The 15,528-nt window shown below is 36.6% G+C and overlaps 1 long non-coding RNA gene across 1 annotated transcript in view; it reads right to left on the bottom strand.

The window, feature by feature from the left end:
* Positions 1-7,643, bottom strand: part of LOC112656733 (uncharacterized) — a 39,974-nt gene extending 32,331 nt beyond the window's left edge. Inside the window, exon 1 of the long non-coding RNA XR_003134624.1 lies at positions 7,579-7,643. This is a non-coding gene — a long non-coding RNA (uncharacterized LOC112656733). The remainder of the gene's footprint in view (positions 1-7,578) is intronic.
* Between the last annotated feature and the right edge of the window lie 7,885 nt (positions 7,644-15,528).

The following is a 15,528-nucleotide window of genomic DNA, read 5'->3' as shown; positions in this document are numbered from 1 at the left end:
GAATGGGGAAAGACATTTGCAAATGACTTATCAGATAAAAGGCTAATATCCATAGTCTATAAAGAACTTACCAAACTCAGCACAAAAACACCAAAAAACCCAGTTAAGAATGGGCAGAAGACATGAACAGGCATTTCCCCCAAGAAGACATACAAATGGCCAACAGACACATGAAAAGATGCTCAACATCACTTGGCATCAGGAAAATATACATGAAAACCACAATGAGGTACCACCTCACACCTGTAAGAATGGCTATAATTAATAATTCAGGAAACAACAGATATCGGCAAGGATGTGGAGAAAGGGGAACCCTCTTACTCTGTTGGTAGGAATGCAAACTGGTGCAGCCACTGTGGAAAACAGTGTGGAGGTTCCTCAGAAAGTTAAAAATAGGGCTTCCCTATGGCCCAGCAATTGCACTACTAGTTATTTATCCAAAGGATGTAAACATAGTGATCTAAAGGGGCACCTGCACCCTAATGTTTGTAGCACTAATGCCCATACTAGCCAAGCTATGGAAAGACCTCAGATGTCCATTGACAGATGAATGGATAAAGAAGATAAAAAACAGAGGGAGGTAAACCATATGAGACTCAACTCTAGGAAAGAAACTAAGGGTTGCTGTAGGGGAGGTGGATGGGAGAACGGAGTAATTGGGTGATGGGCATCAAGGAGGACACTTGATGTAATGAGCACTGGGCATTATGTGCAACTGATGAATCATTAAATTCTATTTATATGTAGAATGAAAAAAAGGCCAAACTCATCAAACAGAGTAAAATGGTAGTTAGCAAGATCAGGGGGTGGGAGAAATGGGGTGATGCTGGTCCGAGAGTACAAATCTTCAGTTATAAAATGAATAAGCTCTGGGGATCTAATATACAGCGTGATGACTACAGCTGGTAATACTGTGTTGTGTACTTGAAATTTGCGAAGAGAAGAGAACTTCAATATTCTCTCCAAACAAACAAGCTAACTATGTGAAGTGATGGATGTGTTAATTAATTAGATGGTGTGTAATCACTTCACAAAGTATACCTATGTCAAATCATCACATTGTACACTTTAAATATATACAATTTTATTTGTCAATTATGCCTCAATAAAGTCGAAAATACAAAAATAAAAATAATCCCCAATCACTTTAATATGAAGATGTGTGCATTACATTTGAATATCATCTAAAATATTCCTCTTAATTTTGGACACAGTTTCCCTTTAAAACTTAGAAAAATTAACAAGGTAAGGAGGAAATAATATGCTTATAGTATATTATATACGTCTACACGTATGGTCCTTGACTTAGGATGGTTTCACTTAAGATTTTTTTTTTTTTTTTTTTTACTTTAAGATGATGTGAAAGCAGTTTGGATTCAATAGCAACTGTACTTTGAATTTTGATTTTATCCCGGGCTAACAATATGCAGTACCATGCTTCTTGCGATGCTAGGCAGTGGCAGTGAGCCCTAGCTCCCCATCAGTCACGCAATTGTGCAGGTAAACAACTGAGGCACGTAACAACCATTCTGTACCCATGTGACCATTCTGTTACTCACTTTCAGTACAGTATTCAATCCATTACCTTGGAATATTCAGCATTTTATTATAAAATAGGCTTTATATGAGATGAATTTGCCCAACTGTAGGCTAATACAAGTTTTCTGAGTACATTTAAGGTAGACTAGGCTAAGCTACGATGTTCAGTAGGTTGGGTGTATTAGATGCATTTTCAACTCATGGTATCTTCAGCTTATGACGGGTTTCTTGGATGTAACCCCACTGTAAGTTGAGGAAGATCTATACTATAGGTGATAATACACCTATACCATTACCATCTAGTAACAAATACTTGTAATTCTTTTTCAGTGTTACAAAGATATTCAAAGTATATGTATATCTTTATTATTTCAAATTTTAATTTGAATTCTAGTTAGTTAACATGTAGTATAATATTGATTTCAGCAGTAGAATTTAGTGATTCATCACTTACATATAACACCCAGTGGTCATAATAACAAGTGCCCTCTTTAATCCTTATCACCCATTTAGCCCATCCTCAGCCCACCTCCCTCCATCAACCCTCAGTTTGTTCTCTATCATTAAGAGTTTCTTCTGGTTTGCTTCCCCCTCTCCTTCTCCTTCTTTTTAACCTCCTTCCCACTTGTTCATCTGTTTTGTTTTCTAAATTCCACATACGAATGAAATCATATGGCATTTGTCTTTCTCTAACTGACTTATTTTGCTTAGCATAATACACTTAGCCCCATCCAGCTGCTGAAAATGGTAAGATTTCATTCTTTTTGATGGCTGAGGACTATTCCATTGAATATATACCACATATTGTTTATCCATTTATCAGTCACTGAACCCTTGGGCTCTTTCCTTAGTTTGGCTATTGTTGATAACACTGCTCTAGGCATCGGGGTGCAAGTACTCTTTTGAATCTGTATTTTTGTATCCTTTAGGTAACTATGTACTATCTAGTAGCACAATTGTTGGAGCATAGGGTAGTTCTGTTTTCAAGTTTTTTGGGGAACCTCCATACTGTCTTCCAGAGTGGCTGCACCAGCTTGCGTTCCCACCATCAGAGTAAGAGGGTTCCTCTTTCTCCACATCCTCGCTAAAATATGTTGTTTCCTAAATTGTTAATTTTAGGTATTCTGACCAGTGTGAGGTGGTATCTCATTGTTATTTTGATTTGTGTTTCACTGATGATGAATGATATGGAATATCTTTTCATGCGTCTGTTAACCATCTAGATGTCTTCTTCAGAAAAATATCTATTCATGTCTTCTGCCCATTTCTTAACTAGATTGTTATTTTTTTGGGGGTATTGAGATTAATAAAGTCTTTACAGAATTTGGATCCTAACCTTGTATCAGATATGTCATTTGCAAATATGGTCTCCTATTCCATATGCTGTCTTTTAGTTTTGTTGATTGTTTCCTTCACTGTGCAGAGGCTTTTTATCTTGATGAAGGCTCAGTAGTTCATTTTTGCTTTTGTTTTCCTTGCCACTGGAGATGTGTCTATAAGAAGTTGCTATGCCTGAGGTCAAAGAGCTGGAAGTGGAAGGGGAGTGGAATTAGAAGCAGCAACTCTGGAGTGAACTGCCCATGTCAGCGGGCTGTTGGGAGAGGGGCCTCCCTCAGGGCCTGCTGAGAGTCTGTGCCAGAATCCTTGGGAGCAGTGATGCCAGAGGGGCCACATTAGCTGCAGTAAATAGTATATTTTTGGTCTATTTCTGTAATCTCTCTACCCATCCATTTGTAGAAGCGCTAAAAGAAGAGGAGAGGGGAAGAGTGAAGGACAGCTGATTGGTCTCTCTTCCAAGTTCCCTCCTGCTGGGGGAAAGGCCAGGATGAACATGGAACTGAATGCAAGATTGAGATTTTAAAATCAATTAGACTAGACTGAAATATTTAATATTTGAAAGCGACTGGGAAACTATAAAATCTGTCCAAGATGTTATTAGGGATGGGGAAAGGAAATTCAGCAGAACATGTTTGAAGACAGTGAATAGAGAAAAGTCAAATCACACCATCTTTGTACCCCACCGAGTTCAAGGGCTGTTCAACAGGCCAGTTTCATGTGCGAATAGAGGGCCGAAGTTACACTTGATTTCACAATTTTGCTTTGCTTTTCAAAATTTAGCTGTCATGTCAAAACTATTTTCCTATATTACTAAAACCTCTCTCTCTTTTTCTATTATTTATGTGTGTTTATGCTTTGAGACGGTTAGGAAGCAAGGCCCAAACTCCCAGAGGAACAGGGTCATCTTCCTTATCTTGCTGTAGTGCTCGAAGAACAGGAACCGATCCCTGCTCCAATCCTGAATTTAGCTCTCTAGGAAGAAGATGAGAGAGAGCAAGAGAGAGAGAAAGAGAGAGAGGGAAGGAGGTACCTCTCCTCTCTGTCCTAGTACCTTTCATGTTTGCACACTAAAATAAGATGTTTCACATAACATGAGGGGAATTAAACATACTATTAACAGACAATTGGTCTATTTTAGAAACCACACTCTCTTTAATTCTCTAGTCCCCCAATTTTACTATTTTAAATAAAGCCTGTATGAACATTTTTTTTAGTAAATTTTTCTTTATTTGGGTTAATTTTTTCAGATTGTATTTCTAGTAATGAAATCAAAATACATAGAATACATTTTTAAAATGCTAATTATATAGAACAAATATCTTCTTAGGAAATTTGACTATGAAAATAAATTGGAACATGGAAATCATGTTAAGTACAGAGAAAGGTATTCCTATTATTTTTTCCCAATATTTTGCCTATGCTTAAATATTTTTAAAAGTGAGGTCATGATACATTATAAGATCTATGAATTACTTATCCCAACTAATGTTGTACCTTGAGAATTTTTTTATATTTAAATATTTTTGTAAATTTGATTATAAAGTTGAAATGGTATTTTAGTGAATTGATTTGCAAAAATTTAGTTTTCTTTTTCTTTATCATAGATGCTAACACTGTTTCAGTTGTTTTGGAATTATGATACTGCATTGACCATCCGTGAATAAAACTTTATTTTTAATTTTTTATATTTAATTTTAATTAGATTCCTAGAAATGCAATTCTTGCATCAAAAGTTAGGATTATTTTGCTTAATTGCTTTCAAGAAAGTACCAGTCTTTCAGTCCTACCAGCAATTTATGAAAGGCATATATTTATATTCTTGTTTGTACCCCAGTTGGCATTGAGAATTCCCATGAAAATTTTTGTTTCATGAGAAAAAACTGATATTTTAATTTTTATTTTGATTATTAATGAGGTTGAACTTTTCATTTAATGTTTATTAGCCATGTGTGTCTCTCCTCTTGTGTGTTCTCTAATCATTTTTTGCTCATTTAGCTATTTGATGCATTTACATCTTAAAAGAGGAACTAATTTGCACAAATACATTTCTAACTAGGGAGCTTATGTAGGAAATATTTTCTAAGCATAGGGTGATCTTTGCTTTTGTCTACTCTTAAAAAATGTATTCAGTAAAAATGAATGTTAAGCATCTACTTGGTATAAGAAAGTATATGCTGTGGGAAATAAATTGAAAAAAAAAACTTCTGTATCTCAAAGAGGAGGCTATTGTATGGCTTGAGTTTAAATTAAAAAAAAAAAAAAAGACTAAGTCTGTTGCTTCTAAAAGTTCTTTGATTTCTCATTAAGAAATTATAAAAACTGGGCAGCCCTGGTGGCTCAGCAGTTTAGCGCCACCTTCAGCTCAGGGCCTGATCCTAGAGATCCTAGAGATCCAGTCCTACATCAGGCTCCCCGCATGGAGCCAGCCTGCTTCTCCCTCTGCCTGTGTCTCTGCCTCTCTTTCTGTGTCTCATGAATAAATAAATAAAAAACTTAAAAAAAAAGAAATTCTAAAAACCAATCGAAGTATGCCAAAGAAAATATGAACAAAAGCAAAAATGAGAATAATTACTCAAAATTTTATCACCTTAATGCATCACTTTTATGCTTTTTGGATAGTCTTTAATTGTCTTTGCATCTTGACATAGTTATAATCAGACTCCACATAGTACTTTGTATTTTGCTCTTTTTTTCTTTGCATTATAACTTAACTTAGTCTTTGTTACTGGAAGTCTTTATTCTAATGACTGGATCTCTTTACAACTTATGTAATTAAACTCATTTGGGGGCATTTAGATTTTTCCCTTTTTTAAAGTATAATTTATTTAGGCCTATTCTACATTTATATTTCTTGACAAGTTCATTTTTTTTCAATTAAAAAATGTATAGTGGGAATAATCCTCAACCGTTTGCATTTAACATATGAACTTACTAGAAAATAATTAAATAGACTTAAGGAAGAACTAAGTAAGTGTGATTTTGGAAATCATATCACTTTTATTTTATTTTATTTTATTTATTTTATTTTATTTTATTTTATTATTTTATTTTATTTATTTACAGAAGAGGAGTGGTAGAGGGGCAGGAAAAGAGAGAATCCTAAGCAGGCTCTGCCCAGTGGGGAGCCTGAACCCAGGCTCTTTCTCACAACCCTGAGACCATGAACTGAGCCAAAATCAAGATGAGCCACCCAGGTGCCCTTGTCACTCTTTGTAGGTGATGATTTTGGGGATGGTTTCCTTGTGCACTCCAGGTCATACCCCATTGATTGCTGTGTGTTGCACTGGAGAGAGAGGAAGACTTCAGTGAAAGGAGACCTGGCTCAAACTTCGCTATATGCGATCTTGATTGACTTATGCTTCTAGAGTCTCCATTGTTTTCATTTATGGTGTATGGCTTCTAAAGTCTGCATCACATGATACTGTTATGAGGATTAAGTAAAATAGCATCCAGTGCCTTCTACAGTATGTGCTCCAAATTCATTCAAGTTAATGTTAGATTGTTCCCCACTGCCCCTAGCTCATCTAATCCATCTTCATTTTGGCTATTTGAGAGGAAAATTGGAGCTTGGGTTGGCTTGAGGGGTTAGATTTTTAATTTTTCTTTTTCAAATTCTTGTAGGAATAAGTTCTTAGTCATGGTCTTAAGTTCTCTTGAAACCCCTAAAATATAGTAATTATTGATTTTCCAGCAGCCTACTCTAAAGCAATGTCTGAATAACATTTCAGTTCAAAGAAATCTTTGTTTTCTCTATTTGACATTTGCCAGAGTATCTCAGGAAGAACCAGGATCCTGAGTCACAGCTCAGGAGTCTGCTGCTTTTTTCATGAAGCCAGGCTAGTGCCCCTCCTTCGTACTTCTTGTAGACTTTTCTCTCCGTAGTCATGTCCTTGAAACTTGTCTTTCGCATATTTTGCTTATCAAGTAATTAAGATTTTTGACACATGTCTAACAGGATCACTCAAGATACTCTATTCTAATTCCATAGTAATATATTTTAAGTTATATTTTTTAGGAGGATGAAATGAGACTCTACAAGTGTACCTGCACACAATGCCTTTCATCCTCATGTGATAAATTATACCTGCATATGTGTACTTTCCTTATCAAAAGGCATCATTGAAATAAGATGGGAAATCCGTGTCCTGGAAAAGCTGCTTTCTCTTTGGAACCCAAAATTAAAGGGAAACTGAACTTTACTTTTATCTGTAGTAAATGTTTCCTGTACTACATGACACGTACTTTACTGGAGGGACATGAGTGAGCCACATCATCATGTCAGAAGTTTGCTCATGAGCCTAATGAAAGAATAGTATGCATATATATTCAAAAATAATAATTTTGAAAAAATAGAGATGCCATGTTAATTTTTTTAAAAAAGCTTTTTCAATATAACTACTGTGTACCATGTGCAATTCATATTTTTCTGTTTTAGTGTGTTGGTATTAATATGATGGATGCAGAGGGAAAGTAAAGAATTCTCTTAAGTTACCCAGGCAGCACATGTGTAGGGTAGGATGAGGGCTGAGGAAGGGCGGCGGTATAGTGAGAGAGCAAAGCCTGGGTTGTGCTCCAGAGTTGAACTACTTCACTTCAAATCCATCCTCTGTTCTAAACTGCTTGCTTCACCTTGAGAAAACTATTGAAATTCTCTTAGCCTCTGTTTCTCCATCTATAAAATGGGATGATGATTATACTCACCATACATTGTTGCTGTGAAAATGAAATTACTTTGGTGGTTAAAGTTCTTGCAGTAGAAAGCTATTGTTATTCTTAATGCATTCTAGAATGTTAGATTTTACCAGAAAAGAATTTGACTGAGCCTAGGGGAGGGGTGGTGGTGGTCAGTAGTTGATAGCTTAGAAAATTCAAAGGAAGGGATCCCTGGGTGGCGCAGCGGTTTGGCGCCTGCCTTTGGCCCAGGGCGTGATCCTGGAGACCCGGGATCGAATCCCACATCGGGCTCCCGGTGCATGGAGCCTGCTTCTCCTTCTGCCTGTGTCTCTCTCTCTCTCTCTCTCTCTCTCTCTGTGACTATCATAAATAAATAAAAAAAAAAAAAAAAGAAAATTCAAAGGAATAACTAATAATTTGTGTATTAAAACTTTTCCCCCATACTATCCATTTTATCCAAATTACAGGCAGGTATAAAATACAATATAGAACTTAGCTATTATATATGAAAATAGTGATAGAAGAGGGAAATTCTAGGAAAAAAATTATTCATATATTTAGAGAATTATGCTGTCAGCAGTTTCAGTTATCCTCAGTGCCTGATTCTTTTGAACTAGCACTTTGATGCAAATTATTTTTATCAGTCCTATTTCTTTCTTCAACTGCAAAGCACAGGATGAAACCACTTGGAGAAAGAAATGAATCAAATACAGGTAAGGAACAAATGAGAAAAGAAGGTAGAAATGAGAGAAGCAAGACCTGTCACTCAAACTTCCTAGTTCATAATTTTAATGTCAGCCACGTCCAGAATAAACATTCTATTTCATATATATGATTTCTTAAAAATAATTTCAAGAATAACATCAAATAAGTTGCATTGCTTGAGAAAATTTTGAAAAAATTAAGCATTTAAAAATGAGCATGCAATGATACAAATGATACTTGATGACCCCGAATCTCTCCTTTCATTCTTAGCTATATATTTTTTTAATAGATTATTTTAGAATAGATTTATATCTAAGAAAAAAGTATCAAGATAGCATTGAGAGTTCCAAATACCCTTCACTCAGCTTCCACTGATATTAACCATGGTACATTTATCAAAAACAGGAAACGAACATTGTAATGATGCTGTTAATGAAACTCTAGACTTTATTTGAATTTCAACAGATTTTCTTTTTTTGTCTTTTAAAAAAGTAATTTATTTTCAAATACTTTCTCTTTTAAAATTTATTTAAATTAAGTTAGCCTGCATATGGTACATCATTAGTTTCAGATGCAGTTTTCAGGAATTCATCATCTGCCTATAACACCCAGTGCTCATCGCATCACACGCCCTCCCTCATGCTTATCGCCCAGTTACTCAGAGTTAAGGGTCTCTTGTGGTTTGTCTCTCTCTCTGGTTTTTTCCCACTCAGTTTGCTCCCCTTTCCCTTATGGTCCTCTGCACTATTTCTTATATTCTGCATATGAGTGAAACCATATGACAATTGTCTTTCTCCGATTGATTTATTTCACTTAGCATAACACCCTCCAGTTTCACCCACTTCGATGTAGATGGTATGTATTCAATCTTCCTGCTGGCTGAGTAATATTGCATTGTGGTATATGTGTATATAGGCCACACATATACATATAAACCTTACCTTCTTTATCCATTCATCTGTTGAAGGACATCTTCGTTCCTTCTACAGTTTTCTAGTAATGTCTTTTTTCAGTTCCAGGATTCAATCCAGGACATCAGATAGCATTTAATCTCTTTTGGTCCTATCACAGTTCCTCCATCTTTTTTGTGTATTGGCTTCCTATTGCAGCTATAATAAATAACCACAAACTTAGTAGCTTAAAAGTAGCTTAAAACAATGCAACTGTATTAGCTTATAGTTCGGGAGGATTGAAACCAGAAAATGGGCTAAAATCTAGCTGTCCACATGGCTCTGTTGCTTTCTGGAGGTTCTAGGAGAGAACCATTTTCCTGCCCTTTCCAGCTTCCAGAGGCTGCTCACATTGCTTGGTTTGTCCTTCTTTCTTTTATTTAAAAATTTTAAAAGTTATTAGTTGCTGTATATTTGACATATAATATTATATTCATTTCAGTTGTATGACAGTGATTTATATTATGAAATACTCACTACAATTAAGTGTACTTACCAGCTGTCACCTAAGTATTACAATATTATTGACTATATGGGGCTCATTTTTTTTTTTCAAAGCCAGCAAGGTCCAGTCAGTCATTCTCATAATGCTTCAATCTGGTTCTGACCCTTCCTACTTCTTTATTATCCATTTAAAGATCCATGTGATTATATATGGGGATCACTGTTATAATCTAGGATAATTCCCTTATTTTAAAGTCAGCTGCCTGGCAATCTTGTTTCCACCTAAAAGCTTAATTGCCCATTACTTGGTAACATAACATATTTTTAGGTTCTGGAGATTAGGATATGGACATACTTGGTGGGCCATTATTATGCCTACTTCAGCCTACCCTCCTGCTTCCAAAGATTTGTGTCTGTTTGTTATATAAAATATATGCACCCTACCCCAAGATTCTCAACCATCAAGTCCAAAATCTCATTTCAATCTCATCAGCTCAAAAATCCCAAGCCTCATCAACCTGATCATCTCAATCATGCTTGAGTAATGAATGCTCTGTGCATAAGCCATTAGAGGTGCAGTTTCTTTCAATCCATGAACGTGAAATTTAATAACCAGATTATTTATTCCCAAAACACAGTAGTGGGATAGGCATAGGGATATCAATTATAGATATTTCATTCAAAAGGAGACAAAATAGAAGAAAACAGGAAGTCATAGTGTATTACAACCTTTAAAAAAAAATAAAAAAAAATTTATTTTTCCCCCTGCCTCGACATGTCCACAAATAGATTGTGAATACTCTGCCCAGGAGATCGGGTGTATCAGTGTGGTAAGGCTTGCCTCTGACACAAGTTCCCCTTCTTGCCTTCCCCTCACTGTGACCTAGTGACATTCAAATGCACTGGGGAAGTCCCCTTGTGTCTTTTCTAGCATACTCCATCCTGATCCCCCCCCCCTCCCCCGGTAAAGGACCTTGCTCACAAGACCTTGCTCTCTCTTGGCTTCCCACCTGTTTGGAGGACCTTGCTCCCTTGGTGCTCCTTCCCATGTTGGCCCTCTCTCAGAGTACGGTGACTCTGTCTGGTACCTAAGCATAATAAACTTTTTTTTCTTAGCCTTTCCCTTGTCTCTTGTGAACATCTTATAAAAGACTGGGAAACACATAGGCCCCAAGCAATTTCAAAGTCCCTTGAAGCTCTCCATTCTGTCCTCTGGGTTTAGCACTCTACCCTTGGAGTCATCCTTCCTTTATCATAAAAGGTACCACATGTTTGAAGCTGAGTAGTTTTATCAATTGTTTCTTGCCTGCAGAACTCTGAGGATCTGACATCCTTCTTGTGTTTCGTTTTCTCTTAGTCCTAACTTGCAGCATTTCTCCTGGTATGAAATTCTCAAGAACCTAACAACATCATGATTTTAGTCCAGTGAGGCCCATGTCAGACTTCTAACCTATAGGGATGTAAGATAATAAAATTATGTTGTTTGAAGCCACTAAGTTTGTGGTAATTTATTGCTACAGCAATAGAGAACTATTACAATTGGATTTAGCAGTACGGAGGTGATTGGTGATAATGACAACAGCCGTTTCAGGGAAATGTCTAGAAGACCTATGAAAGAGAAGGGAAGAAAAACAATTGGAGAGAGTACATATAGACCGCATTTGAGTTTTCCCACATATTTCACGCTTTCTCACCTTCATCTTAGCTCATTGTCTTTCTTCACTATCTTCTTTCTATCCTAATTCTACCCTATTTTTATGGTTAATTCCTATCATTAAGCTTCCTTTACATTCTTAATCTGGACTAGCTCTTTCTACTTTGGGTTCTTATCATCTCAACACTTACTACATTATGTAAAATAAGCTCTCCCTTCAATAAACTCCTTTGGATGCTCAGCACTGAGCAGAGTGCTTAGTTGCAATAGATGTCAAATGCTTATTGAATTAGTATTTGGGAGGCTCTCGTACATTGATAAATTAAATAGTTATATACCCTATTAGTCTATGAAGTTTTCTAGGTGCAGGTACAGTTCAGTAGTTAGGCTTCTATCCAGATATTTGGTAAGGAAAGCAGAAAGTTTAACCAACAGAACAAATACCCATCAAATTTCAGTTAAATTTCTAACTTCAGCGTATAAAGTCTATTTATTTAGGTGAAATCTTTTTTTCCCAGGAAAATATTTATAGATCATTATCCTAAGTTTCAAAAGTAAATTTTCAAGTAAGTCCTAAATTATGGGTTTCCTTGGAAATAAGAAAAAAAAAGCATATTTATGAGACTGAATATGAAGCTATTTAAATTTCAGCAAAGAAAGTGCTAGAAAATGCTATAAACATTTGAAAGCTCCAGTACACCTGCATTGAAAGCATAAACACACACAACCATAGGAACTAGAAATTTCAACCAATTACAATAATCAGGAAGCAAAATTTACCCAAATAAACAGAAGACATGATTTAAGTTTGAAGGTGTTATAGAATTTTACTTCCTTGAACTTAATTTACTTGTAAACTTTTTCACTTATTCCTATAAATTCTCTATACTTCCTCTCAGCAATCCACCCCTTCAGTAGACAAAATATCCTGTGGCTTCACAAAGTACATTGTTCAGGTAATTTTTCCTGCTCACTCACCATGCACCAATTCCCACACTTTGTCTTTTTATTATCTGATAGGCACTGAAATGTGCTTTGAGCAAGCAGCTTCATTTTACATAATTAGAAGTCTTTCATCTTGCAGCTACACCCATTTGAAACAACCTAGAACAAGGAAGAAAACAAGTGGTGTTTCTGAATGGCCAGGAACACTCTCACAAAGACCACACTGTACAACCCATAGAAATGACCCCTTTGGAGAGTGCCTCAGGCCCACACCAAAGTCTGCTTACATTGAATATCTATTTATCAATATATCCTGAGAACATTAATGATGTCATCCAGCAATAATATTCATGATGTGATGATCTTGAGTCATAAGTGCAAGCTAACTTGTGTTCTGCAAATTAGAATAAATTGGAACAGGAAGTGGACAGTTCATCACTGGAAGAGTTCCACCCAAAATAAATGGAATAGAAAAAGTTGGGGATCCCCGGGTGGCTCAGTGGTTTAGCGCCTGCCTTCAGCCCAGGGCGTGATCCTGGAGTCCCGGGATCAAGTCCCACATGGGACTCCCTGTATGGAGCCTGCCTCTCTCTCTGCCTGGGTCTCTGCCTCTCGCTCTGTGTCTTTAATGAATACATGAAATCTTTAAAAGAAAAAAAAAGGACTAGAAAAAGTTTGAGAACTTAAGAAATTGCCTTTCTCAGTTTACAAGATACATTTTTGTGGAACATGTCATTCTAAATGATACACAGCAAAATTTCAATGGATCCACCAGCAGTACCTTGTGATTTTTAAATTTACTGGGAGGTGGGTGGGGGGTTGGGATGACTGGGTGATGGGCACTGAGGGGGGCAATTGGCGGGATGAGCACTGGGTGCTATGCTATATGTTGGCAAATTGAACTCCAATGGAAAAAAATAAATTTACGTTTATAATTGTGTTTGTACATTAGTTTGAAGAGAACTGAAGAAATCCTAGGGCATCACAAATCTCCTGGGATCTACTTGATGCGAAGGCTATAGCAAGAAAGTCTGGCTAATGAGTCAGATTAGCTTAAGTGACTCTGAATTCAGATCATTTAGGTTCATATCATTATTCTCCATTGATGAGCTGTATGAACTTTGCCAAGCTGTGTAACTGTACTGTGCTTCAGAAACTATCTAATCCAACTATTACCCAACGTAGGAATCTCTTCTCAAATTCCCTGATAATCGTTTAACATCTAATATGGAAAATTCATGGAAAGGAACAACTCTTCTAGGAGTTTTTCTTTTGTGTCATGGTTCTGTTGATTTCATCCATTCACCTTAGAATACCTTTTAGACCAATAGAGAATAAAAATACCCACTAAAGCGTACAGTGTTCCAGGTTGTACATTATACGCCTTGCATGTATCCTTGATAATCCTTATAATAGCCCTACAGAATTGATATTTTTAACGCTGTTTTAGAGATTAAAAACAATTGAGGCATAGCGGGCCAAAGACCTTCTCTGAGGTCATACGATGAATATGTTTAAAAATGGTGAAGTAGTTTTACCAGTAATAGCCCTTGAAGATACTTGAAAATATATAGTTTTCTGTAGGTTGTCTCTTTACCACAACAAACAATTCCTCAACTCTTTGTTAGATGTTATGATGAGTGTATTTCCTGTTACCTTTTCATGAATAATTAGAAAAATTTTAAATATTACTCTGAAGTGTGACACCCAGGTATAAATTCTCTTCTCTACATCAATATGGCTTATTCTGACTTACATGGCCTAAGACTTTTGTTTTGCCGCTGTACCAAGATATTGAGTAACGTTCAACCAGAGATCAACTAAGGCTTCCAGCTGTTTTTTCTACCCTAATAAAAATGATGATCTCTCTCATCTTTGGCACATGCAGAGTGTTTGTTCACTAGTTTATTTTTTATTTTATTTTTTTTTTCCTTGCAGATTTTTTTTTTATTGGTGTTCAATTTACTAACATACAGAATAACACCCAGTGCCCGTCACCCATTCACTCCCACCCCCCGCCCTCCTCCCCTTCTACCACCCCTAGTTCGTTTCCCAGAGTTAGCAGTCTTTACGTTCTGTCTCCCTTTCTGATAATTCCCACACATTTCTTCTCCCTTCCCTTATTTTCCCTTTCACTATTATTTATATTCCCCAAATGAATGAGAACATATAATGTTTGTCCTTCTCCGACTGACTTACTTCACTCAGCTTTTTATTCATAGTATGTCTATTAATTTCCTCTTATGGGTTTCGTCTCAGTGTTCTGTCTTGTAAAGATCATTTTGAATCTTAATTCTGTCATCCAACACATTAACGCTGGACATTATTACCATCGACTCCAGTCATAACTACCTAACCAGGTAGACAGAGAGATTAGTTTCAAGGACAACAGGTGAAGGGGGAGCAGAAAGTGCCTACTGTGTGCTGGGATTTTAGGGGCTTTGGAAAGACAGTTTCTTCTCCCTAAATTCCTCCTCATTCAATTCATTGCCATGATGAATTCAAAGGAATTATATTCTTATGACTTAAGTACAATAGGAATTTGTGGACTATTAAAAAATGTCAATATTTTGGTTTTTTCTTTTCTCCATAGCACTTCTCACCATACTGTATATTTTACTTATTTATTTTCTATCTCACTAGAAGGTAAGAGCCCTATGACATATTTTTTTGTTTTGTTTTGTTTACCGCTATTTCCTAGCACCTAGAACACATAGTAGAAGCTTTTCATAGATCCTCAAAATCTTATAAATAAGTGAATAAAAAATCTTTAAGGCTTATAAGTCTGTCAAGTTTTCATAAATGTATTTTAGCTTCTGCAGAACAAGTCGCAAGAAATTCAGATCCATCCGAGCTGTGGATGTCTATAGACCAGACAAATGTGAGCTCTCTACTGGTGAGCCATCTACCCTCATCCCTTGTGTCCTCTGTCACCCTGACTTCTGCTCAGACCCAAAATGTTGGAGCAGGTGCTTCCTTCACGTTCTCCAAGTTTCCTAGCACTTTCCTCATGTGGCCCTGGTCTAAGTCTGGTTCTGTGCTAGAGTCCCAGTTCACGTATGTCCTCAAGTGACCAGTCTAGTCTTCTAGATTTTGTGAACACCCCACTGAGGCAGAAGTCCCAGATACTGAAAGCCTGCCCTCAGTTCTCATTGTTGCTTATTTGCATTCTTTGTAGGTTAGGTTCCTTAACAGGGACACACATCTCATTTACTTGGTATCTCAATGTGTTGCTTGCCTGCAGCTTCACTGCAGATGCCATAAACTCCCAGGATGAAA

Source organism: Canis lupus, chromosome 37 (assembly GCF_003254725.2).
Source record: "Canis lupus dingo isolate Sandy chromosome 37, ASM325472v2, whole genome shotgun sequence".
Classification (NCBI taxonomy): Eukaryota; Metazoa; Chordata; class Mammalia; order Carnivora; family Canidae; genus Canis; species Canis lupus.
The sequence above is the reverse complement of the archived record's forward strand: the minus strand, read 5'-3'. Positions and strand labels throughout refer to the sequence as shown.